General features: G+C 35.6%; 1 long non-coding RNA gene and 1 other non-coding gene across 2 annotated transcripts in view; both read left to right on the top strand.

Moving 5' to 3' along the window:
- Positions 1–9,350: 9,350 nt before the first annotated feature.
- LOC112630854 lies at positions 9,351–9,413 on the top strand. Its single transcript, XR_003120984.1, has one exon. It is a non-coding gene; the product is annotated as a U7 small nuclear RNA (small nuclear RNA).
- An 8,167-nt stretch (positions 9,414–17,580) lies between these two features.
- Positions 17,581–25,609, top strand: part of LOC112630561 — a 197,455-nt gene continuing 189,426 nt past the window's right edge. The window contains exon 1 of the long non-coding RNA XR_003120891.1: positions 17,581–17,773. This is a non-coding gene — a long non-coding RNA (uncharacterized LOC112630561). The remainder of the gene's footprint in view (positions 17,774–25,609) is intronic.

The raw sequence follows: 25,609 nt of genomic DNA, 5'->3' as shown, positions 1-25,609 counted from the left end.
TGTCTAGGTCCTGGTCCGTCCGCAGCGTGAAGGAGGAGGCTCCTCGGACCTTAGGGGGCCCTGAGGAGGGGTCTCCTCCCGGGTTTTTGGCATGCCACAGTGGAGAGGAAAATTAGCCGCTTTCGTTTTAAATCTTGGGCTAGATGTAAGGCTTCCAAGTTTTGGAGGGGACACCCTAAAGGGGTGTTCGTAGGGATTTTCAATTGTGAGGTTCCCATTGTTTAACCACCAGAAATGGAAACCGACCTCATGCAGTGGCAAAGCGTCCTTTGCTGCTGCTGGGGACCGGGGGCTCCTGGAGCCACTAACGGAGAATTGAGGAACTTCAAGACGGACGTCTCCGGGTTGAAGGCCTCACTGCGCCACAGGGTGGCTACGTCCTTGGGCGTACGTACGACTCTAGGCCAAGGACACGGAAACGGACGGAGATGGTTAACAAAGGGGAGTACTCACCGAGGAAGAAATTCTCAGAGCGGCACCAGTGGAAAGCTGGAACACTTGTTTGGTGTTCGTGGCTGGTTGGGTTGGGAGCCGGTTCGCTGTGGAGGAGGTTCGTTAGACCCTTAGGGGATGTTGAGGAAGGGTCTCCTCCTGGGTCGGGTTTCGGCACCAACTGTTTTAATTTAAATTAATTTAGCACTAACTGTTTTGATTTAATTTAATGTAACTTAATTTGGGAGAGCTAAGTAATTAAACATGAGGCCAAAGTACATAAGAAAGTGGCAGTCTTTTATTGCAAATATGCATACACTCTCGGACGAGGTTCTCTGGTCCTCAGGTGTGGGGGGCCAGGGAAGTCGCACCGGCGCTCTCGGGTGATGTTCTCCGGTCCACAAATGCGGGGGCCGAAGAAGTCACGATGTTTTGAGTATCTTAGTCAAGTATGCTTAACAATTCAATCAAGGAGTCATATAACTCATTGGTCCCAGTCCAGTGTTTCTGATGAGTTGGCAGTTTTTCATCTTTAAATAAATATTTGAGCATCCACATCCATATATTAAGACTGCATGAACTTTCATTATTTTATTAGTGCCAAAATATTCTCTCTCTCTCTCTCTCTGTGGTAGCAGAAATAAAGAGGGAAAAGGGAGAAATTACTTTCCAAAGGGTTACTTTGCCTGGTGAGACCAGGAGTCCTGTTTAGTCATAACTGTACTACAAAAACGACATAGGGAACACAAGGGCTGTTATTTAACAAGCACCAGCCTGAGATAGTTGAGCAAATAATCTCCATGTATTTCAAATGATCACCAAAACCAAGAATGGAGCAATGAGAGGATAAGCATAAAGCATTAACTGAGTCACTGTCTCCATTTCTTCCTGGGAAAATGCAAAAATACAAAACACATACACCCAAAAGGATACAATGAAATCCCTTCTGAGATGTCTTTCATTTCACTGGGAGACAGGATGTGACTTAAATAGATTTTATGGTATTCTTAAGAAATAAAATTACCTTGAGTAAGGACATGATATAAATCACAAATAGTATGTTCTGTGAAAATGTCATGGAGAAGAATTCCATAGCTGCAGATCTTTTATCTAAAAATAAACAAGAGACAGCAATTACACACTGCCCTACATAAAAAACTGAGCAATTGCAGTTGCATAGGTTTTTCAAAAATTCCCATATATTCAGCATTATGCTTACAACACCTTTTCCAAAATGAATACACTTCTACATGAAAAAATCCATTAGTACTTTCTTTAAGCCAGAGTGTTTGGTAGACAAACTCTAAGAATCATCAGTCTTAATCAAAAAGGCATGTGTCTATGGAACAGGTTTTTTTTTTTTCTTTTCCCTCTTTTTAGCATCTTTGTCATGTGATAAATTAATTACTCACATTTATATCCACTTCACTTTTATGTAGAGACCAGGCCTATATCAAGTATCTCTTTGTTTATCTATCCTCGTCAAAGTTTGGTCTGATTTGGTCTAATTTATCTTGTTTCCTTAAGGAAACATTCTCTAATGCCCTAATCTGTTTCCTATAAAAACATATAATGCCATATTCCTGAAGTCTCAATTACTTTTCCAAGAAACATTTTCCTATGTCATTCATTAAATATCACTATTGTTGTATTAGTTTGGTAAGGCTGCTGCAGCAAATAGGGCAAACTGGGAGGTTTAAAGTGGCAGAAATTTGTTCTCTCACAGATCTGGAGTCTAGCACCTCCAAAGTCAAGGTCTTGGCAGGGACATGCTCCTTTTGAAGGCTCCTGGGAAAAGTCTTGCCTTTTCTGTCTTCCAGTGGTTGCTGGCGGTTCTTGACGGTAGATGGCACGACTCCAATCTTTGCTTCCATTGTTGTATAAGGATTCTCTCTGTGAATCTGTGCCCAGTTTTTCCTCTTCTTATAAGGACATCAGTCATTAGATTTGAGTCCACCCTAATTCAGTATATCCTAATTCTAATTTAATTACATCTGTAATGACCTTATTGCCAAACAAAGTAATATTCACACATACTGAACATACCTAACATATCAAGTTAGGACTTGAACATAATTTTGGGGGGAATGCAGTTCAACCCAAACAATTGAGAAGATGTATCTTAACTCATGCTAGTAGATTATGATAAGGTATGTATTAGTTAATAGTGTTCACATGCAACTCTAAGATTAATAAAATATTTTTCTGATTATAGTTTTCTTAATGTAATTAAAATAACCGAGAAAACACACAGGATTTTCAACTTTTTACACTTATGAGGATATGCCAACTTGAATAGAGAAAAATTAAGTCCTGCTCACAGTTGAGTATAATTTACATAGTATTTTGAATAATGAAGGATTTGTTTAGTTCTGCATGGATGATTCCTGTATATGATACATATTTGAAAAGCACAAAAAGAAATCGTCTTTCATCCTTTTTCTTCCAGCCATTTCCTTCCCTAGAAGCAATTATGGTATCAATACTTTGTGAATTTTTCCAGAAATATTTTTTGCACATACAAACCATGTGTTATCTATCTATCTATCTATCTATCTATCTATCTATCTATCTAGTCTTTTATCTATATTATCTATCTATTAAAAAATCACAACACACAAATTGTAGCATAGTATCCACATTCTGCACCATTCTCTTTCACTTAATAAACAAAACTCACTTTTTACCCCTTATTCTCCTCTAGGTACTGTCCTATTTCTTCAGCTTCTTTTTATCAAAACACTTCGAGCAAATCTTCTCTCCACATTGTTCCCTTTGTCTCACTTCCTCCTCCCCCTTGTCCCCAGCCTCCCACCCCACTCCACTGGAACTGCCTCCAACAACCAATAGCAATCCCCCGCACCACTGTCACTTTCCCTTACCCTATCTTCCTGCACGTCACTTCCTCTTATTAATCATGATAATTTATGTATATTTGTTAATTGGTTGTCCCTCAACTAGAATGTAAGCTCCACAAGTGCGGCGGCATTGATTGTCTTAGTAGCTATTTTACTCCTAGCAGCAATTAGATGATGAAAAATAGTATCTTGTAGTTTTAATTTACACTTCTCTTAATATGAGTGAGGATGATCACCTTTTCAGATGTTTAAGAGTTATTTCTATTTTTGTTTTAATATACTATCTGTACTATCTGTACATATTCTTTGTCTGTTTTTAATTAGGTCTTGGTTTTATTGTCATTGATTTATAGGAATTTTTATATATTAAGAAAATTCAAAGTTTTTTCCTCTGACCTGCTCTTCACCACCATACCATAGTCCTTCCTTTCATTCCTCAGCTGTCCTTATTTGGATTTAAATATTCTTTGCTTTCCAAGCTCTCTCCAATTTCCATGCTTTTGAAATACCCTGTTCTTCTATTACAGAGTTCATAAATTAGATGCAGGCATCATTGTCCCCATGTTGTCTTCCCTTGCCCACCTTCATGCCAAAGTGGATTTACCATTTAGTCAGTTACTAGTATGGATGCTCAATTTCCATAAGAAAATGTTAATCCTACCTTCTATACTGCATATAATCAAAACATATAAAGTTGCCACCAGTCAGCAACTTGGAATATTTATAAATCAGATTTATTGCCAGAAAATATAAGTTCACCTCTCTGCCCTTTGTGTAACCACTCAGGTATCCTGTTTGGCTTTTTTCACCAGAGAGCTTTAATCCAAATTAGCTATTCCCATTTAGCAACTTTTGGAGACCTTCGGGTGATAATATAATTGTAACTCTATTAATAGCCATAACTTCTTTTGACTTGATATATATAAGCTGCTTCAAAATCTTTTAGAAGTGGCATATAGAAAAATTTACATAGCATCCAGTGGAGTACCTGGCACATATATTAAAAAATGAATAATGACATTCTGATGATTAAAGAATAAATTCTGTATAATATTTTTCTCTTTTCTTAACTTTTAAGTTCATGAGTACATGTGCAGGATGTGCAGGTTTGTTATAATACATAGGTAAATGTGTGTCATGGGGGAATTGTTATACAGATTACTTCACAGACAGGTATTAAGTCTAGTACTCATTAGTTATTTTTCCTGATCCTCTTCCTCCTCCCACCTTCCAACCTCCAGTAGGCCCCAGTGTATGTTGCTTCCCTCTATGTGTCCATGTGTTCTCATCATTTAGCTCCCACTTATAAGTGAGAAAATGTGGTATCTGGTTTTCTGTTCCAGTGTTAGCTTGCTGAAGACAATGGCTTCCAACGCCATTCATGCCCCTGCAAAGGACATGATCTTGTTCCTTTTTATGGCTGCATAGTATTCCATGGTGTATACATACCAAATTTTCTTTATCCAATCTGTTGCTGATGGGCATTTAGGTTGATTCCATGTCTTTGCTATTGTGAACAGTGCTGCAATGAACATTAGCATCCATGTGCTTTTATGGCAGAATAATTTATATTCCTCAGGGTATATACCCAGTGATGGAATTGCTGACTCGAATGTTAGTTCTGCTTTTAGCTGTTTGAGGAATTGCCATACTGCTTTCCATAATGGTTGAACTAATTTACACTCCTATCAACAATGTATATACATGTTTTCTTTTTCTCTACAACTTCCCCAGCATCTGTTATTTTTTGACTTTTTAATAATAGGGATTCTGACTGGTGTGTGATGGTGTACCACTGTGGTTTTGATTTGCATTTCTCTAATTATCAGTGATACTGTGCTTTTTTCATATGCTAGTTAGCTGCAGGTATGTCTTTGCTAAAGATGACTGCCTTCAGCTCCAGCTTTTCTCAAATTAAGAAAAATCTTAAATATAGAAGGTTGTTGAAACAGTAAAATATAGCATAATTTTTCAAAAAATAATAAAATGATTACCTACTGCACATAGCTCCCAACTCTAACATAAATGAATAACATGCAAAGTGTCTGTTTAATGTTAAGTTTTATTAGATAATATCTGCAGTTCAAGGTAGATTTAATTCCAGATTTGCTATTTCAAATGTAGCAATTGTAGATTTACTATCTTCTCTTTATAATAAGAAGTAGATTATTTAAATTGCAAAATTATATAAACAAATACAGCCCCTTACACATAATGTGCTTGTGAATGAGAAGCATAGGTGAGTATAGTCATGTACAAGTTCAGAAATCTCAGCTTTCTGAGAAATGGAAGGGAAAGTTCACAAATCATAATGTTATTGCAACATTTCTGGTAGAATGAAACATTTGGAGGGCAACATTTAATGAAACACTTTGTATAACTGTAAAAGTTTTACATTTTAACTGACATTTGAATATATTAGACAACATAAAAAGAAACTTTCCATTTTAAACTCGGTATGTTGGAGTAAACAACTAATATACATAATATTACACCAAAAAATGGCATTATATCAGTATAATAGAAGTCTGGATTGAGTTTTGTTGAAATTTGATAAAGCTTGCAGAGATTACATTAAAAGTAGAAGAGAAAATTTCAAGTAAATTAAAAATTTTTTAATTATTCTATCCTAGTGTCATTCTTATTTTTTAAAATAATTCAATAATTCATTAATGAGTGCCTATAATGTGTGCCAAGATTGTTCTGGACACTAGAATGAATGAGTGGATATTAACAGTTCAATATTCTAACTAGTTCTTTGAACTAAGCCTTTCAGGTTTTCATAAAACATTTATTTGTGCATAGAAAATACCTGACCACCCATCTAGAACGTTCCAGAATGTTCTTGAATATTCTCCATTCTGCCTACCTATTTTTTGTTTGTTTGTTTTATTGTAAACAGTCAGGTCAATTCTATCTAGCCCCTTCTGTAGAACCTTTTGTGACCCCTTTGGCCCAAGGCCTTGCACATAGTAGATGACCAATAAGTACTTGTTAGTTTAATATCAATGATGGAAATAGCATTCAAAATGTACTACAAATATGCCTTCAAACACATTCATTTTTATGAAAGACTAAACATGGGAATCTAGTACTATATGGTAAATAGAAGTCTGCTAGAAGGGGAAAATATGGATACCCCTAACTAAAGAGTTCTATAATTCAATAAATATAGATAAGTAAATAAGCCATTTCAACTTAAAAGTTTACATGATTCCAAGAGTCAAACCTATCTTGAGTAGCATTAGTAGACTTAGCAAATGAAAATATGGACCACTCTATTAAATGTGAATTTCAGATAAACAACAAATAAGCTTTTTTGTAAAAGTATGGTGTTGTTTATCTGAAATTTAAATTTCACTGGGTTTCTTGTATTTTGTCTGGCAACCCCAATCTTGAGGTGTAGTTCTGTCCTGGTTTGTGCAAAAGGCCAACACTGGATTTTCTAGTGGAGAAGTTAGTGGGCACACTGCCACTTTGTGGCAGCCAAGAGCAATGACATTATTGTTTTGGGGAGAAAAGAGGTGGTGGTCTAATGATTATTTTATTTCCAGTGTACATAACATATCAGATACTAAGATAAACTAAAGTGACCTTTAAAGAAAGAAGTATGGAAATCACCATGCTTATCACAGATAACATTAGTTTTGGTTGGCATGGTGGCAAGATTTATCTCCTTTCTGAAGAACTGATATGCCAACATATCTACATAAAGCTTTGGAGAAATGGGAGGATGGCTTTACCAGTGAATATTGCCAGAAACAATATGTGAAGTATTCTCATGTGACCAGCAGTAATTATAAGGAACTGCATATAAAAACATGATGGTATGAACTGCCAACACAATTCTGCTTTTATTTAGCACTATCAAGCCAACGTTTGTTTTTACAAGACCTCTAAGGCAGTCATTTTTACCAGTAAGAAGACGAAAGGATAAACCAATTTCCTGAAGGTTGCACATCAGATCAATAATAGAGTTGGGGGGACGAATAAAAATTCCCTACCTTGCAACCATTGAAGACTTTCATTAACTCAGAATCACTACTGTTTTCCGAAATGAGACTCTTTCAAGACCCTTAAAATATTATTTCAGAAATACTAGCCATACATGTGGAAGTAATAATCTTGTGATAATTTAAGGCATCCTTGTAGAAACTAAAGAAATCCCAAGTTAAAAATTCTCAGATATCTTCAGAATCTCCAAAGCAAACAGAACCTTCAAAAATGTATCTTCTGTTGTCCCTTTTTCTTCTTAATGAATCATTTACCTTATACTTTTATGTTTTTTGAAGAATAAATATTCTTGAGACATAGTTATTTTTTAAATCCACACAAGAATATATGTAAAAGTTAATTGACAATAAGCTATCAGATACTTATTTACTAATGCTATAAAAGTATTTTAATTAATCCTTAATTTCGTATGGCTAAACTTAAACACTCAAACCTTGACAATAAACAGAGGTAGAAAGTAGAGGTCCAAATATACACCAAATTATTATTTTCATTTGTATTAGAAACTATAACAGGTATAATCTATGTTAAAGTATTTGAAGCTATTTTTACCCTGAAAAATAAGAAGTTATTGGGTCTTATTCATCTTAAAAAAATGATGGGCTTACTAGTTGTCAAGCAAAGGCAAAGACTGGTTGATTTTCCAGAAGCCACAGTTGGCTATAATACTATATTGAGAGTGTTTCAGTTTAATCTTGATGGATGATTACCCAATACATCAAAATTTCAGTAATTTGTCTACAGACAGTTGACGATAAGAAAAACATGTATATGTCACATTATTTAGTTTAGCAATCCGCCAAATATGCCATGTAATTATATGATGGAAGAAACAGGGCAAGGTTATGCTGGCCTAACCACTTGCTGGAAGAACTGCTGAACTTACACAACCCTTTAAGAGTGAACTGGGTGTTTCAGAAAATAAGTAGGCAGTGTGGAAAACAGAGATAATATGAGACTAGGTGGGAAATGAGTATGAACGGAATCTACTACACTAATGAAAATTCTTTTGGTGTGTTTGTGTGATTTATAATATGTGAAAAGATGGTCACAATGAATTCAGACAAAATCAGTACCATGCAGAATGCTTTACTAAAATACAGATTCGTGTCACAAAATAAGTTGGGGGTGATATTGGAAAGTGAGTATTTCTATTTTAAGAGTAGCTAGTCATAATTTCAGGACTTCTTTTGCTACCTTTGTCCATATAAATGCAATGACTTCTAGGGCTTACATTTTCCCTGTGCATTTGTATAAAAGTACAAATGTGTGCTGCTATTATTCTGTTATTTATTTTGCTTTTTTGTCACTCCTCCACCTCTTTGGTGTGTCTGAATAGTATCCAGTTCCATTCTACCACTTTCTTCCTACTCTGAATCCAAATGATGTCATAACACAAGTTATTCATACAGAGTTTCTCCAGAAACTCATGCAACAAGTCACAGGAATTATCTCATCATTGACAATGAAGAAAACATGAATATATGAAAAATGTTAATAATTACCAGAGACCCAAGTCGTTTTATTTTTATGTATTTATTTTTTTAAGACGGGTCTCACTCTGCTGCTCAGGCTGGAGTAAAGTGATGTGATCATGGCTCACATGATCCCTGCGAGCTCAATCTCTGTGAGGCTGCCTTGACCTCATGGGCTCAAGCAATCCTTTCACCTGAGCCCACTGAGTAGCTGGGACCACAGGTGGGCACCACCATACAAGGTTAATTTTTGCATTTTTATTAGAAATGAGTTTTCGCCAGGTTGTCCAAGCTGGTCTTCAATTCCTGGACTAAAGCAATCCGGCCACTTTGGCCTCCCAAAGTGCTGAGATTATGGGCGTGAGTCACTATGCCTATGCCCACCCTCATCCCCCAAGTCACTTTAAAATCTAGACTTCATTTCATAAAGATGCAGTCCTAAGAAATATTACACAGGCTCAAATGAAATTATTTAAATTCTGTTCCCTAGAAAGTGGAATCCAATAAAAGAAACTGAAGATAATAATATTCACTTGAATGTGTAAGTATTTTTCTGAATTTAAAAGAAACAAAGTGTTGCAGCTCTTTTAGAATTGGTCTAGCAGGTCTTCTGGGTTTTTAGCTAGAAACCCTCCCCATGTGGAGAAAGGCTGAGAAACAATCAAAATACAAATTCTAAAACTCCCAACGATTAGAGATTTCTTTTTTTTTATTACTAGTTCAGTTTTGATGGTATGAGAATGATTATTTCCTTGGGAAAAGCTAGCACTTGAAAACAGTATCATCATCTGAAAACTTGCCTTTCCTTGATGCAATAATATGAATTACTAATCAGTAATTCAAACAGTCTGTGGAAAGTTAATTTCAAAACAGAAATGATTTAAAAAATCTATAGGAAAGAGATTCATAGTTTCATCCCCTGGAATCCTGGCAATGTTCCTGGACCTATGCAAAACTTTCAGAACTATTAATAATGTTTAAAAAGTGGTTCTGGAACAAAAAAAGTTTAAATTCTACCCAGAAATACAAAACAGACCTTTTTTCTGTTCATCTTGCTTTTCATATTGTTTTATCTGATGCCAATTTTTGTATTATAAAATCTGTTTTACAGCATTACAGCATTTCTCACCTGTTCTTGTGTTTTAAGTCAAAATTTTATTAAGTCCAATTATTAGCACTAGGGTTATCATTTAATGTTCTGAGTATCTTTACTTTCAAAGGTAGTTATAAGAAAGGTAAGAAATTGACAAGCGGGGAAAGGCACTGCAGGAAACTTTCCACTCATTCTTTAAGACACATCTCAAAGGTTATTGCCTATATAAAGTCTTCCCAGACTTCTCCACCCCTTCCAGAATACTAGCTGTATTCTCCTCAGAGTTCCTGTAATCCTCCCCAGGTGGACTGTAATACTCTGAGAATGGGCTATTCTTATCTGCAACTACAATGCATAGGACATTGATCATGACGCAGCAAGTCTGTCAGTCAATGCTTATTGAATAAGTTTCAACATTTGTTGAAAAAATAAATGAATAAAAAGATCTGCAACGTACTGAGAATCTCTCCATATCCTTACAAAAAGTAGCAACCTAAGTCATCATTAATTAAGCACTGAGTGGTCTCGTTAAATATCCAAGTCTAAGTGAATTAGAGAGATTAAAACAAAAAAAACCTTATAAACCTGGTAAATACAATTTTCAAGTGAGCACATAGGCATACTTTCGTTATTCTCACATAAAGACATTTGCTTTGTAATCTTTTCTATTTCAAAGGTTTTATATTTGGGGAGTATGTAGTTATTGGTTAATACTTTCGGTTGCAAGTAACAGAAACTGTCTGAAACAAGGTTAAGTTAAAAGGAGAAATATATTGTCTCACAAAAGGATGATAGAAGAGCTACACTTGGGCCTTAAACCAAATCAGAGTTCTCTCTCTCTTTCTGCGTTTTCTATTTGGTTTCCTACTTTATTTCTCCAGATTTTTTTTTCCTTTTTGTACCCACCAGAAGGAGATCATGTCCACATGGCAATATTGGCTTTATACTCTAATATTTCTATCCCCAGAGATGAAAGATGTTCTTTCTCACAAGCTCTAGATACAAAATTCTAGGAAGCATTTGTGCAGTATAGCTTGAGTTCTGTGTCTACTTCTGAATCAGTCAGAGACAGCTGTTTCACCCTTGGTTACATGCACACTTTTGAAATAAAGGGCAAAATTTGCTGATACAAAAAGAAGCAGCACATACTAGAGAGATACAGATGATGGTAAATACGAGGAGTGGAGTCATATTTTTCCTTTATTTACTTGTAAAGAACCTCTCAATAATTCCAACCTATGGTTCAATATATGCAAATATGATTCATCACATAAACAAAACTAAAACCAAAAACCATATGATCATCTCAATAGACACAGAATATGCTTTCAATAAAATTCAACAACCCTTCATGTTACAAACCATCAGCAAACTAGGAGCCGAAGGAGCATACCTCAAAATAATAAGAGCTATCTATGACAAATCCACAGTCAACATCACACTTAACAGGCAAAAGCTAGAAGAATCCCCCTTGAAAATCAGAACAAGACAAGGATGCCCACGCTCACCACTCCTATTCAATATAATACTGGAAGTCCTAGCCAGAGCAACCAGGCAACAGAAAGAAATAAAAGGCATCCAAATAGGAAGGAAGTCAAACTATCTCTCTCTGTAGATGATACGATTCTATGCCTCAAAATCCCCATAGCCTCTGCCCAAAGGCTCTTAGATCTGATAAGCAACTTAATCAAAATTTTAGGATGCAAAATCAGTATACAAAAATCAGTAGCATATCTCTACACCAATAATGTCCAAGCTGAGAATCAAATAAAGAACACAATCCTATTAGTAAATAGCCACAAAAAGAATAAAATACCTAGGAATACAGCTACCCAGGGAGGTGAAAGAGCTCTACAACGAGAATTATAAAACACTGCTCAAACTAATCAGAGATGACACAAACAAATGAAAAAAACATTCCATGCTCATAGATAGGAAGAATCAATATTGTTAAAATGGCCACACTGCCCAAAGCAATTTACAGGTTCAATGCTATTCCTATCAAACTACCAATGACATTTTTCACAAAATTAGAAAAACTAGTCTGAAATTTATATGGAAGTAAAAAAAAGCTCAAATAGCCAAAGCAAGTCTAAGCAAAAAGAAAAATACTGGAGACATCACACTACCCAACTTCAAACTATACTACAAGGCTACAGAAACCAAAATAGGATGGTATTGGTACAAAAACAGACGCATAGACCAATTAAACAGGTTTGAGAACTCAGAAATAATGCTATACACTTTTAATCATCTGATCTACAACAAAGTCAACAATAACAAGCAATGAGGAAGTACTCCCTATTTAATAAATGGTGCTGGGATAACTAGCTAGCCATATTCCGGACTCCTTCCTTTCACCATATACAAAAATCAACTCAAGGTTGGTTAAAGACTTAAATGTAAAACCTAAAATTATAGAAATCCTGGAAGATAACCTAGGAAATACCATTTGGGGCATTGGAACTGGCAAAGATTTCATCACAAAGACTCCAAAAACAATTGCAACAAAAACAAAAATTGACAATGGGACCTAAACTGAAGAGTTTCTGCACAGCAAAAGAAACTATTAACAGAATAAACATACAGCTTACAGATGGGAGAAAATATTTTGAAACTATACATATAACAAAGGTTCACTTTCCAGAATCTATGAAGAACTTAAATTAACATGCAACAAACAAACAACTCATTAGAAAATGGGCAAAGGATATGAACAGACACTTCTCAAAAGTAGACATACACGCATCCAACAAGCATATGAAAAAATGCAACTGGGCAAGGTGGCTCACACCTGTAATCCCAGAACTTTGGGAGGCCAAGGCGTGTGGATCACGAGATCAAGAGATTGAGACCATCCTGGCCAACATGGTGAAACCCCATCTTTACTAAAAATACAAAAACTGGCTGGACATGGTGGTGTGTTCCTGTAGTCTCAGCTACTTGGGAGGCTAAGGCAGGAGAATCACTTGAACCCTAGAGGCGGAGGTTGCAGTGAGCCAAGTTTGCACCACTGCACGCCAGCCTGGTGACAGAGAGAGACTCTGTCTCGCAAAAAAAAAGCTCAACTTCACTAATCATTAGAGAAATGCAAAAACCACAATGAGATACCATCTTATACCAGTCAGAATGGCTAATATTAAAAAGTCAAAAAATAGCAGATGCTAGTTAGGTTGCAGAGAAAAGGAAATGCTTTTATGCTGCTCCTTGGAATGTAAATTAGTTCAATCACTATGAAAAGCAGTTTGGATATTTCTCATAGAACTTAAAACAGAACTACCATTCGACCCAGCAATTTCATTACTGGGTATATACCCAAAGGAATATAAATCGTTCTACCATAAAAATGCATGCATGTAGATGTTAATTGTAGCCCTATTCAAACTATTCACAATAGCAAAGACATGGAATCAACCTAGATGTCAATCAATGGTGGACTGCATAAAGAAAATGTGGTACATATACACCATGGAATACTATGCAGCCATAAAAATGAATGAAATCATGTCCTTTGAAGTAACATGAATGGAGCTGGAGGCCATTATCCTACGTGAATGAACCCAGGAACAGAAAGCCAAATACCATGTGTGCTCACTTATAAGGGAAAGTTAAACATTGATTACATATGAACACAAAGAAGGGAACAATAGACACCAGGGCCTACTTAAGGGTGGAGGGTGGGAGGAGACTAAGGACTGAGAAATTGCCAATTGGGTACTATGCTCATTATCTAGGCTACAAAATAATCTATACACCAAACCACTGTGACACACAATTTACTCATGTAACAAACCCATACATGTACCCCCTAAACTTAAAATTAAATTTGGAAAAAAAAATTCTAAACTAGTTAAAAAGAATTTGCTCAGTTCTTAACCAAGATGGCTAGTCAGTTCAACATACCAGTAGAGGACAACCATGGTGGTACAGAAGGTTTCAAATGGAGATTGGTAAAGAAATAGCTCATGGAACAGAGGCACATGGAAAAGTACAAAGTTGAGTCACAAGAGGTAGGAAGCAGGGATTCTTTGCAGTCAAGGGTTCCTGTTCACAGGGAATGGTGATGTTTCTGGGATGCTGACTACCACGATCTCAGATACTAAGGCTATATGATAGGGAATATGGGCTGCCCAAAATATTGCTCACTAAAGGGAATCAAATAATTGATTTCTACACCATGTACTCTGAACTTAACCTGGTTTGTGACATAATGAAATCTTGTAATATATAGAGAGAAATAAAGTAAGTTATCAGCAAAAATGTTCTCAAGGCTTTGCCAAACTGATTGCTGTCACCGACAATAAGCAATAGGACCAAACTTTGAAACTAGATATACATAAAGTTAAATATAGTATGTATTTAAGTATTTTGAACTAATTTTCTGAATTTCAACTTTTCCAAAGTTTATGTTCTTTAAGAATAACCCAGTTTTTTTTTTTTTAGACTCCAAGTCAGAATAGTATTTTATTTTGCAGAGCTGGCAGAATAGAGTGTACTAAGACTTTTCTACTTATTTTTAGTCATCTACTGGAATAGTTTCTTCACATTTAAAAAGTCAGCTTTACTGTAGCTATCATACTGTGAAATCTTTTACTAAATCTTTCTACTTAGCAGATTTCCTTAGTATTCCATTAGTAGGAATGATAAAATCAGAGCATAATTACATTCATTTTGGATTCTTTGCACACAAGTGTTGACTGGTATATGGATAGTATTTAAAGCTAACAATTTTCTATGAAAAAAGGTTGTTTTAAGAGAAATAAGAAATCCTATGTAGCTCTTGTATGACCTTTAAGAATCCACTTGAACATACAATCTATGTTATCAAAACCCAGGCATTAGAATGGTTGATCCCTTGTAATACCTCATTTACTTTTTCCTGTTTGCAATATTTAAAAAGTAAGCATAGGTAAGAAATAAACTAATTCTACTATCTCTAATATCTATGTTAATAGGATCTTAAGGAGATAATGCCATAACTTATATAAAGTTCTCTAATATTGGAAACACAAATTCACTTCAAATTGGCATTTTGTGTAAAAACGACATTGACCTTCAGGTGAGTAGCTTTCATTGCAACTCTGGCATCTATAGTTGGATTTACTTCTGTGGACAACATTTGTTCATTCATGACTTCATTCAACAAATATTCCCCACACAATTAGTAATTCCATAGAGTACATTATTCAACCCCCAAGAGCAACCCACTTCATGGTCTGTAATTTTCTTCTAAGACCTCAAAGCCATTGATTCGGTCATGATATTGATCTATTAACAATGAGTTTTTCATTTGCAAGTATGAAAAATGACCAGAAAGCACTGCTGGCCATGTTTGACCAATTTGTATAACTGGGATGGTAATAATTTAGCTCACTTTAATGTTATAAAAAGAAAACAGAGGCCGGGTGCGGTGGCTCAAGCCTGTAATCCCAGCACTTTGGGAGGCCGAGACGGGTGGATCACGAGGTCAGGAGATCGAGACCATCCTGCCTAACACGGTGAAACCCCGTCTGTACTAAAAAAATACAAAAAACTAGCTGGGCGAGGTGGCCGGCGCCTGTAGTCCCAGCTACTCGGGAGGCTGAGGCGGGAGAATGGCGTAAACCCGGGAGGCAGAGCTTGCAGTGAGCTGAGATGCGGCCACTGCACTCCAGCCTGGGCGACAGAGCAGACTCCATCTCAAAAAAAAAAAAAAGAAAACAGAATGTGTTAAAAGACTTGTAGTCATGAAGCGAGTAGCTCACAGTATCTCACATGAAGATAGGCTTTCTATATCCAAGATCGCTCTTTCTGAAAACAGCCTGAATCACATCAAACAGAGAAAAGAGTAAACCTTTGGGTCCAGTACCATGTCACATTGTTTCTTTCTAGTTCATAAACTCCAAAGGACTCAGATAAATCAGGAGAACAGTTAAACTCATCATTTCTTCATGAACTCAAATTCCAAGGTGAAATAGCTAGTCTAAGTACTGCACTGTTTAAAGGAAATATTTTTGTGAATTCCAGCGAAGCTCTTGAAGACTACTGTCTTTGGGTCATTTGCTTTTTCTGTTTATTTGAATTTCAACATCGACAGGCACTCCTGGCAAAATAGGCTATTTTCTTTTGAATTCTTAACTATGTCACTGATTAATTATCAAGATAGGATTACTTCTGAGGTTAAAACAGACCCTTGAGATTTGGTGGTTCACTGCATTCACTTCCTCTAAAATTCTAGTAGTTCATGCTTATGAAATTTCCTTAACTTGACCTAAGTTATTTGATATGGAAAATAAACTACACTAATCAAATTATTTCAGCATCTCACTATTTCCCTATTTGGGCATCATGGAAATCATGTCAGTTAACTTATTGAGGACTCTAGTACTGTGATTGGCAGAAGACCTAAGGAATTTAAACAGAACAAAACAAAGTGGAAAAGCCATATCAAATTAAAGCTCAAAACAAATAAAAACACTGGTGATTCTAAAACATCCCTCCACTAAACACATTTGATATTTCAGGCTTGTATTTTATTTTTTTCCACATGGATGAGAAATATGAAAATGAAATTTGTTACTTTTTCTTAATGTGCTTATTCTAATGCAAGCCTCGTAGTACTAGTGAGAAGCAGAATTTCAGGACTGGTGTCTTCTAGTTCACTTGTAGTGGCAGTCGTTTCTCACCACAAATCCTTTTTGAGGGAGGATAATATTAACAAGTCATTTAATAAAGCACTTGCAATCCCCATGCAATTGACAATTGTGAGACACTAGAGCAGCAGCTGATCTACTGATACTAAATAACTCCTTTAAATATGAAAAAGATATTTATTTTTTCTTACATCAAAAATGAAATCTAATCTAACTCCAAATATTTTAATGTGCCTTATGAAGATCTTTTCCTCAACAAATCTTATCTGCACTCTTCTTGAAATAAATTGAAATCTTTTTCAAATATTTACTATGTATCAAATAAATCACTTGCCATTCCATCTATACCTAAAAGGCTGTGGTTTGATCATTTTATTTTTTCTGAGCATTCTATAAAACATATTATGTATCTGAACGACCATAAAATACTATTCTTGCAACATTGCCAATTTCAAAATGCCCTGTTGAATAGTTTATCATTGGTGTTCTCCATTTCCTTTCTTGATCCTCTTTGAGAATCAGCCAAGCAAATGCTAGCTAAATTTATTTGCACTTATGTGTCTTACCCTGAACATTTCTTATGGTAAGGAAATCACAGGGCCAGAATGAATAAAACCCAATTTTTGGCTGAAGCTCTAATAGCATGGGGTAATATTAGATGAAAAATAGAGACTGAGGGAATGTAAACATTAATTTATTCAGTTCAACTGATTTTCTTCCTATTAAGGTGCATTCTGTTAGATAGTTTTCCTCCTACTTACTAAATAGTTAAGCCCTGAAATCATTAAGAAAACTGCAATTCACATCACTAAGGCTAATGTCACCCAAAGATAACTTGCTATTTTAAATAATATGGAAACTGCATTGGGATGACAGATAAGCATAACAATCCCTTTTATTTTTAACTGCTTTTGATGTGTTCCAGACTTTGAATATTCACACAGAGGAATAATGGAAAAGTTATTTTTCCCCTTAAATCACACCTCCACACCCCAAACTACTATTCCTCCACCCTCACCCCTGAACTTTTTGAACAAAATTGATCGATCAAACTCTCCTTTTCTTGCCTGGAGAACAGTCCTGGACTGAGCTTCAGAAGATCTCAGATCACTGACATTCTTTCTAGAAGAGTACTCCAAGATATATTTCTAAGTAATATTCCTTCTCTTGTTGGGGGAAATTAGAGCAGATTTCTACCTGGTGCCATATCAACTCAAGGATAGAGTCAAATACAGAGAGGCTCTGTCATTTGTCTTTGGATCTCCTTCTGTTGAGTATTTATTCTGAAGCTTCACAGTAGGATCACATTTCTGTCACAGACCAGCAGTGGGAAACCAGGACTAGACCTACAACTCATACTTTCTAGCATGTTGTATCATCCTTTTAAATATACAGCATTATTCCCCACCCCCCCCAAAAAAAAATCTTAGTCAGGATTTCCAAATAACACCATTGTTCAAAACAAAATGTACATATATTATTCTTCCAATGAATCTTTCTACAGGGCAAAAAGAAGCAATGGTCCACAATAGCCATTATTGACTGTTTAAAGAACTTACATTAGCTGTTTTAGGGTAGACATATTAGAAATATATTATCCTGGTTTTTCGTCTTAGAATGTTTTGATTTTTCCTCATTCTGGAAGGGTATTTTCTCCTGATGGAGAAGTCTTAGCTGACAATGTTTCTCCTTTTTGTAGTTGAAAGATGTTGTGCCACTTCCTTTTGGCCTCCATGGTTTTAGATGAGAAATCTGTTGTCTTTTGTTCTTTAATAGGTAACGTGTTGTTTCTCTCTGGGTACTTTCAAGGTTTTTCTTTGTTTTTACATTTTACAAATTTAATTTTGACACAAATATCTTGGCACAAATTTGTCTAATTTTATGCTATTTGAAGTTAGCTAAATTTTCTGAAGTGTAAATTTATGTTTTTTACCAAATTTGAGAACTTTTTAGTCATCATTTCATGCAATACTTTTTCAATAATGTTCTTTTTTTAAAATCTCCTTCTGGGCCTTTGATAATATGCATACTAGATCTTTTGGTACTGTTTCACAGGTTCTTGATATTCTGTTAATTTTTTCTCAGTCTATTTTCTCTCTGTTGTTAAGAGTGGAAAAATTCTATGGATCTGTTTTAAATTTCACTGATTCAATCTGTCATCTCCATTCTATGATTAAGCCCATCCATCAGGTTGTATTATTATTATATTTTTTAGTTCTATAATTTCCATTTGGTTCTTTTTGTATAATTGCTGCTTCTCCACTGAGACTTTTTGTTTCTTAAATTTGTGTCAGGGAATTTGTCATTGTTACATAAAATATTTTTGTAATTACTGCTTTAAAATTCTTGTCACTTAATTCCAACATCTGATTCACTTGGGTGCTGGTGACTGTTCATTGTCTTTTCTCACTCAAGTTGGAATTTTCCTGTGAGTTTCTTACTGCATGCTGAACATTTTGGGTATTAGATTATGTAACTACAGATTCTATTCAGTCTTTTATTCAAGGCAATTGCCCTGTTGATGTGTAGTGTGAGTGTGAGAGTCAGATATACTTAGCTTTACCCCTTTGTTGCTGCAGAAGTGGGTTAGAAATTTAGCTCACCACTAGTTTCTGATCACACCAGTGGGAAGTGGAATGCTAACTGATCCTGTGTCCCACCACCTTCTTCTGCCTCATTGATACCTGATAGAGATGGAGGCTCAGCTTCCCACCATGCCCTTCTGACACCATAGTGGGGGAAAGTGGAGTAGCAAGGCATTGTACCTCCTCATTCAGTCTTGTTGCTGCTGGATACGCATAGGTGTTCAGTTCTCTCCTGCATCTGCTGACTCCAGGAATGTTAACTAGTCCTGACTTGCAACACATTTTCCAGTCTTCATGTTGAGTGGGGGTAGAGGTTCAGGTCCATGCATAGAAAGACTCATATCACCCAATGGAGGAAAGAGTGCATCACTGCTTGTTTTCACAGGGTGGAGGGGTAAAGTGGAAGATTACTTCCTTGCTCATTCCCACTGGAACCATGGGGACCGAAGGAGGATTTTCTGTTAACGCTTGGATGTAGTTGGGCCAAAAATGTTTTCTGTTGATAGGTCACCTTTTCCTTACATCTTGGTGAGGAGGAATAGAAATCTTGTGTGTTGTTTTGAGTGTCTGCTGGCAGTTTGCAGTTGAAGGCTTCTGCAGTGTTCTGTCTAGGATATATAGGAGGCAATTACAAAAACTGAGGTGACTCACCACTGTGCTGCTCCTCAAGTCCTGAGGTCCCTAGGCAGTCTATCGTCTTTCCACTTTTCAGTGTCTTTCTATGCTTGTTTGTTGTAGTATATCTGGAGTTTTTATAATTTTTCAAGAGAGAACATGGGAGGAGTGAGGTCTACTCCATCTTGGCTGGAATCAAAAGTCCCACTGCAGATGTTTTTTTACATATACACACACACAAAAATTAGTGAACTCAATTCAATGCTAATAAGAAAACTTCATGTAGTCTCCATATTTTAATGTAGACCTTATTATGTGTAATTCGGGAACAAAAGGACAAAAATTTTACTAAGAAACTATTTCCTGTGCTATTTTGTAAATTTGTGGGCACACAAATCATTATTTATACCCGAAAAGTCTTTTGCCATTTCCAGCTCAGTGGTTCTTTCATAAATATGTTCTTTGTTTTTGTTGTGAATAAAGCGAGACCATACCATGAAAGAAATATTTCAATTCTTACTCTAATTTGCAAATTGTTTTATGATAAAAACAGTGTCTTTAGGCACCTCAGGGACCTGGGACAGGAACAATGGACCCTGGTGTACAATACATAAGAATAAGTGAGGTGAAGGAAATAGGATAGACTCTTTGAAGTTGAACTGAGATTGGTGGTATTGGTGTGAATTCACAATTTTTATATATATATATATATATATATATATAATTGGATATAGAAATAGATGCACAGATGGGTAAATTTATAAGTGTGTATGTGGGTATATGTGTGTGTGTATGTGTATGTGTGTGGAAGGTGTTTCCTGGTTCTATACTGTATTCTCTGAGAAAGACTAGAAAGCAATGACACTACAGTAGCAATGAGCATACTGAGAAGCCAGATGCTATTTTCTAAATATTATGTTCCCACAAAAGGAACCAGGGAGTCCTGGAGAAACAACTGATCTCAGAATCAGAGCGAAAAAAAAATGTACAAGAACCTTGAACACTTTTTTGTGTGAAAAAAAAATAGGAATTGCTTAAAGAATGATGGGGAAATATCAAGAAACCAGCTTAGGGATGCTTTTATTAGCCAAATCTAGAAAAAAAGTAGCATCGAAAAAAGTATGATAGTAAAGGATTATAACCAGTTGGAAAATAAGAATCTGTAAGTACATGCTGATCTGAGTGAATGAATGAATAAGTGAAGGAAAAATCTCTATCCGAGGGTAGTATGCCAACTAATCAGAAATTATTGATTTTAAGAATGACTGGCTTTGGCTACCTCATGGTAACAACTGATTCAGACAAAAATTATCAAAATATACTCAAACCCTCTTGTGAATGTTTGATAGGGAGTAGAATAAATAGTTATAAAGTATCTTTTTATTAAATACTTATTAAAATATTTGAAATGCAAAAACATCATTAATTATTCTTAAATTGTAGAAATCTGGCAGACACTTGGCTAACCAAGTGGTAAAACCAACATCACATGCATCTATTGAAATAATATAATGAGAAGAATACGGGATCTTCTGGGGTGCTCCTGCCAAAAAATGCATAACCTGAATCAAGCAAACCCCAAATGAGGAATATTCTACTAAGTAACTCGTCTATATGCCTCAAAAAATGTTCAGATCATGAAATTCAGAGGAACTGTTACAATTTAAGAGGTTAAAGGGATGCGACAACTCAATGACTGGATCCTGAACCAGAAGGGAAAGAGCTTATAAATAATATTATTGATGCAATCCACAAATCTGAATGGGGCCTATGAATTGGATGGTATTATTTTATTGGTGTTGATTTCCTCATGTTTATGATTATACTTTGATTATATAAGAGCATGCTTTTGTGTGTGTGAAAATGTATACTAAAATACTTAGAGGAAATGGGGCATTATATCTCCAACTTTTGAACAATTAAAAAATAAAAAATGTATATATATGCACACACATATCTATGTATAATATATGGAAGGGGAGAGAGGAAGATGGAAGAGAGAGAAATGGAACAGGTAGAGAGAGAGAGGGGGAAATATAGAAAAATTCTTATACCTGGGATATCTGCATGAAGAGTATATGTAGGAGAAAGAAGATTTTCAGTTTAGGGCAGTGTCTCTTTTGATTTCCAGTACTGATGTTTCAGTTCCAATCCTTTGGTAATTGAACTTGGAAATGAAAAAATTTGGATAGTAAGAGATTTTACATTTGCTAAGATGATAAGATTTCATTAATAATGACTTGACTAAATAATGCTTACTATAGAGGATTTAGGTTTGCATTCCTTTTTGCAAGCTAATGGTAGAAACTATTTTAAATCATTATTGTGATTGGCTCTGGGCACATTGACCCCCTGTGAATTTGACAGAGTCATACAACCTTCTTTGACTAGTGAAATGTGAGCAGAAGTATCATGTTTCCTTTCAGGTGAAAGTTTTAAGAACCAGTGTGCGAGTCATTGTTTTTATTTCTCTTACTGACCAAGGAAGCCTGTGTCATACTGAAATGAAGTTTCCTTCATCTTGGGACCTTGAGTAAGCTGAATTTAGAGCTTAACTGACCAATGATTGATATCCAAATAAATGATAAATTAACTTTGATATTTTGGTGGCTGTTTGTTAAGGTCGTATAACCTAGCTGATTATAATCACTTGCCTTGACAGATCGTCACTATATGACAGACACCATGCTTAGTGTTTACGTAGATTAGCTCACTGAATATAATCATCCATGAGGTCGGTTTTATTGCCTCCATTTCACACATGAAGAAAGTGAATCTCAGAGAGATTAAGTAACTTGACTAAGGTCACAAAGCTAAGCTGTGGCAGGACTGGAAAAGATATCTTCAAACACAGAATAATATCATAAATTATGAAACATGCTGTCCACTTGCATATAATCATTGGAATAACAGTGAGAAATAAATCGCATCCAATCATTAGGCTAATTTGAAGGAGCTTTTCTTATCAGCTGTTGGCATGCTGAGCTTGTGGTGGGGAACGCTAGGGGTCCAGAAGAGTCAGAGATCGCTAAGTGAAAAATAGTTCACTTTTGAGCTTCTCCTATCTGTGTGACCTTGGATGACTTATTTAAACCTCTCAAGTCTCTCTTTCCCATATACAAAATGGGGTGAAAAAATGTCAACCACAATGGACTACTCTGAGACGTAAATTAATTACATTTGAAAAACACTGGTAAATTAGTTCTCTTTTTTTCTTCCCTCAATTGAGGGATTCTCTCTCTGTCTCTTTCTTTCTATATGATAACTGGTTTAGAAACAGCCTATGATGCAGACAGTTGGATAATTCACAAACCTCCCAGTTACCTCAAATTAATAAGATCTCAAAAGTTAAAAAAAGAACAATTTTCACTAAACATTTTTTGTGGAACTTCATACATAAAAGATTACAGGATAAGAAATACACTGCTTTGTGATATATGGAGTAGAATCGCAGGCTTTACAATTCCAGTCATATAATTTCCTAAATTGTCTGGTTTGAAAATTTAGGCTATTCAGATTACCTCTGCCATGCACACATGAGTAGCTCTCCATTCTCTGGGAGGGTGGTCTTTTCCAGGAACTTTCAGTTGCAAGCTATTACAGGAAAATCTATTCTCTGGCCAGTCCTCTGGTTCCCTATTTCCATTTGAGCATGTTTGTCAGTCAATAAATTCCTGCCTTTTGCATGTCTCTCTATATATCTGGTGTTCTTCATTAAACAATGAAATACTCAAGCATTTTCCACTTTCTTGACTTCAGCTGAAACGTGTTTGGCAAGGCATGAACGTAACTCAGCCTGCTCTTTATGGCTTAATGGGGAAAAGCCATTCCATGCCAATGTGAATTTCCTCACTGTTCTGTTATGCTCACTGACACCAATGGGTGCTTTCTTCTTAAATAAAATGGAAATATTCTGATATTGCCAGACAATTACTTGATAGTACTTGGCTTTTGTTTATACATTTACCAATGATCCCACTGGAGGCTCCCTAATAGAAGTAGTGTTGGCCAAACTAAAAGAGCCCTTGGAATTCCAATAACATAGGCTGCTTGCTTTTCCCCTTTCTTGTTTATTTTCAGTCTATAGTTTGATTAGGTTAAATTTCCTTTATTTAGACTTCAGCAAGAACAACTGACATAAAGAAAAGTAGGTTCTCTGAAACTTAATTTGAAGAGACAGTGAAGTAAATCACTGGCATAAAAATTGCAGGTCACATACACAGGCTTATTCATTCTGTGAACCAAATGGTCCTAGAGGAGCACTCCTTAATTCCAGCACTAGGACAAGCATGTGTCCACAGGTCAACTGGCACCCTGGAATTCAGAGGAACTGTGGCGCTGTGATTTTCTGTTTGGCAAACTGTAGTTTCATTGTAAAATTAAGGTTTGGCAGCATGTTTGACATCAGATGGAAATACGTGCATTTAGTCAACTCCACACTTGCACAATACTGTTGAAAGTACTCTGAGTACATGACTTTGAACTTTTTCTGCAAGAACAAGAAGAAACTCGAATCAATGTGGAATGATAATGAGAGCTGTTTTCAAGATTCACTTGGTCCATCATTCAAGATGGCTCAGTATTTGTTCAAAAGTCTTCCAAAACAAGGATAAGTTTTTATATTTCTAGGGAAAATAAGTGGAGGAGGTAAAGTTTTTCCCCATGATCTCATGTACTTTTGTCACTAGGATACAGTCATGTTATCATCCATTTCTTTCTCTTCCTACTGCTATGACTTTTATTTAGCCACTCAATATTTAATCATCAGTCTCCACCTGGACTAGTATAGTAACATTTTCATAAGTCCCTACACTCCCCTGCATTTAAAATACTGCAGTTAGTTTACTGTTCCCTAAGGAACAACTTCAATATCATGTACTCATCTGTTCAAACACTTTAATGGTTTACCACTGCCATCCCAGGAATAGCTGCGCCACATAGTAGTCAACCCCTTCTACAATGTGACCTCAACCTTCATACTGAATATGTCATATTCCCCTTCATGTACAAACACACGTATATAGCATTTCCACACATGTCCATAGTTCCTTGCGCCATGTCTTTGCTGTTTACGTTCTTTGGGACTACCTTTCTCTATCTTTTTATGCTTAGATTGTACACATTTTTACCACTCACTGAAAGTATTGCTCCCATATGAAGTCTTTCTTTATCCTAAGAGTTTTGCAATAAAAAAACCTTCTCTCCTATAATATATATCTATTTAAATTAATATGATTTTTTTCTTATGGATATCTAAAAGATATATTTTGTTGAAATTCTCCTTTGAGGAATTTTATTTATAAGTTTTAGAGTTGTTTATAAAATATAGATATGGGTTTCATATAAAACTTTAGATGGGCACATATGTTATTGAGGTTCTATATAGTTTAAAAGATTTAGCCTTTCAAATTACCTCCTACAGAATGAACATGACTCACTCTCCTTTTCCAATTATATAATTCTATTTTAAAGTGGCCTTTTCTCAATAAATCACATGTGAAAATCATTTAAAAAAAACCATTTGCTGATGAGTCCTCCACAAATGTAACAGTGCGTGTATCATTTTTCTAGTCATTTATTCTTTCAATTTTGTCCCAAAGTTATTTACCTAAATGTCTTCTCCTTTACTAGTCTCTTAGTTTGTTGAAGAAAGAATGTATGCCTGATTCGTCTGCAGTTTCCTGAAATTCTGGCAACATAATGTTACATAAATTGTGAGTAAAATAATGGCTCAATCAATCTTATAAGTCATTGTTGTCACCTTTCCAATTTAAAGTCTATGTAAAGCTTAGGTAGCTATATTATGCAAGACAAAAACTGTGCAAAACACAAATGTTTTGGATGATAAAAAATGGATAATTCACACTGGTAAGTAATTTAGAAAAGTCTATTTAGCTTCCACAAT

The sequence above is a fragment of the Theropithecus gelada genome, chromosome 8 (assembly GCF_003255815.1).
Source record: "Theropithecus gelada isolate Dixy chromosome 8, Tgel_1.0, whole genome shotgun sequence".
In the NCBI taxonomy this organism is placed as follows: Eukaryota; Metazoa; Chordata; class Mammalia; order Primates; family Cercopithecidae; genus Theropithecus; species Theropithecus gelada.
This window is presented reverse-complemented; position numbering and strand designations above follow the sequence as displayed.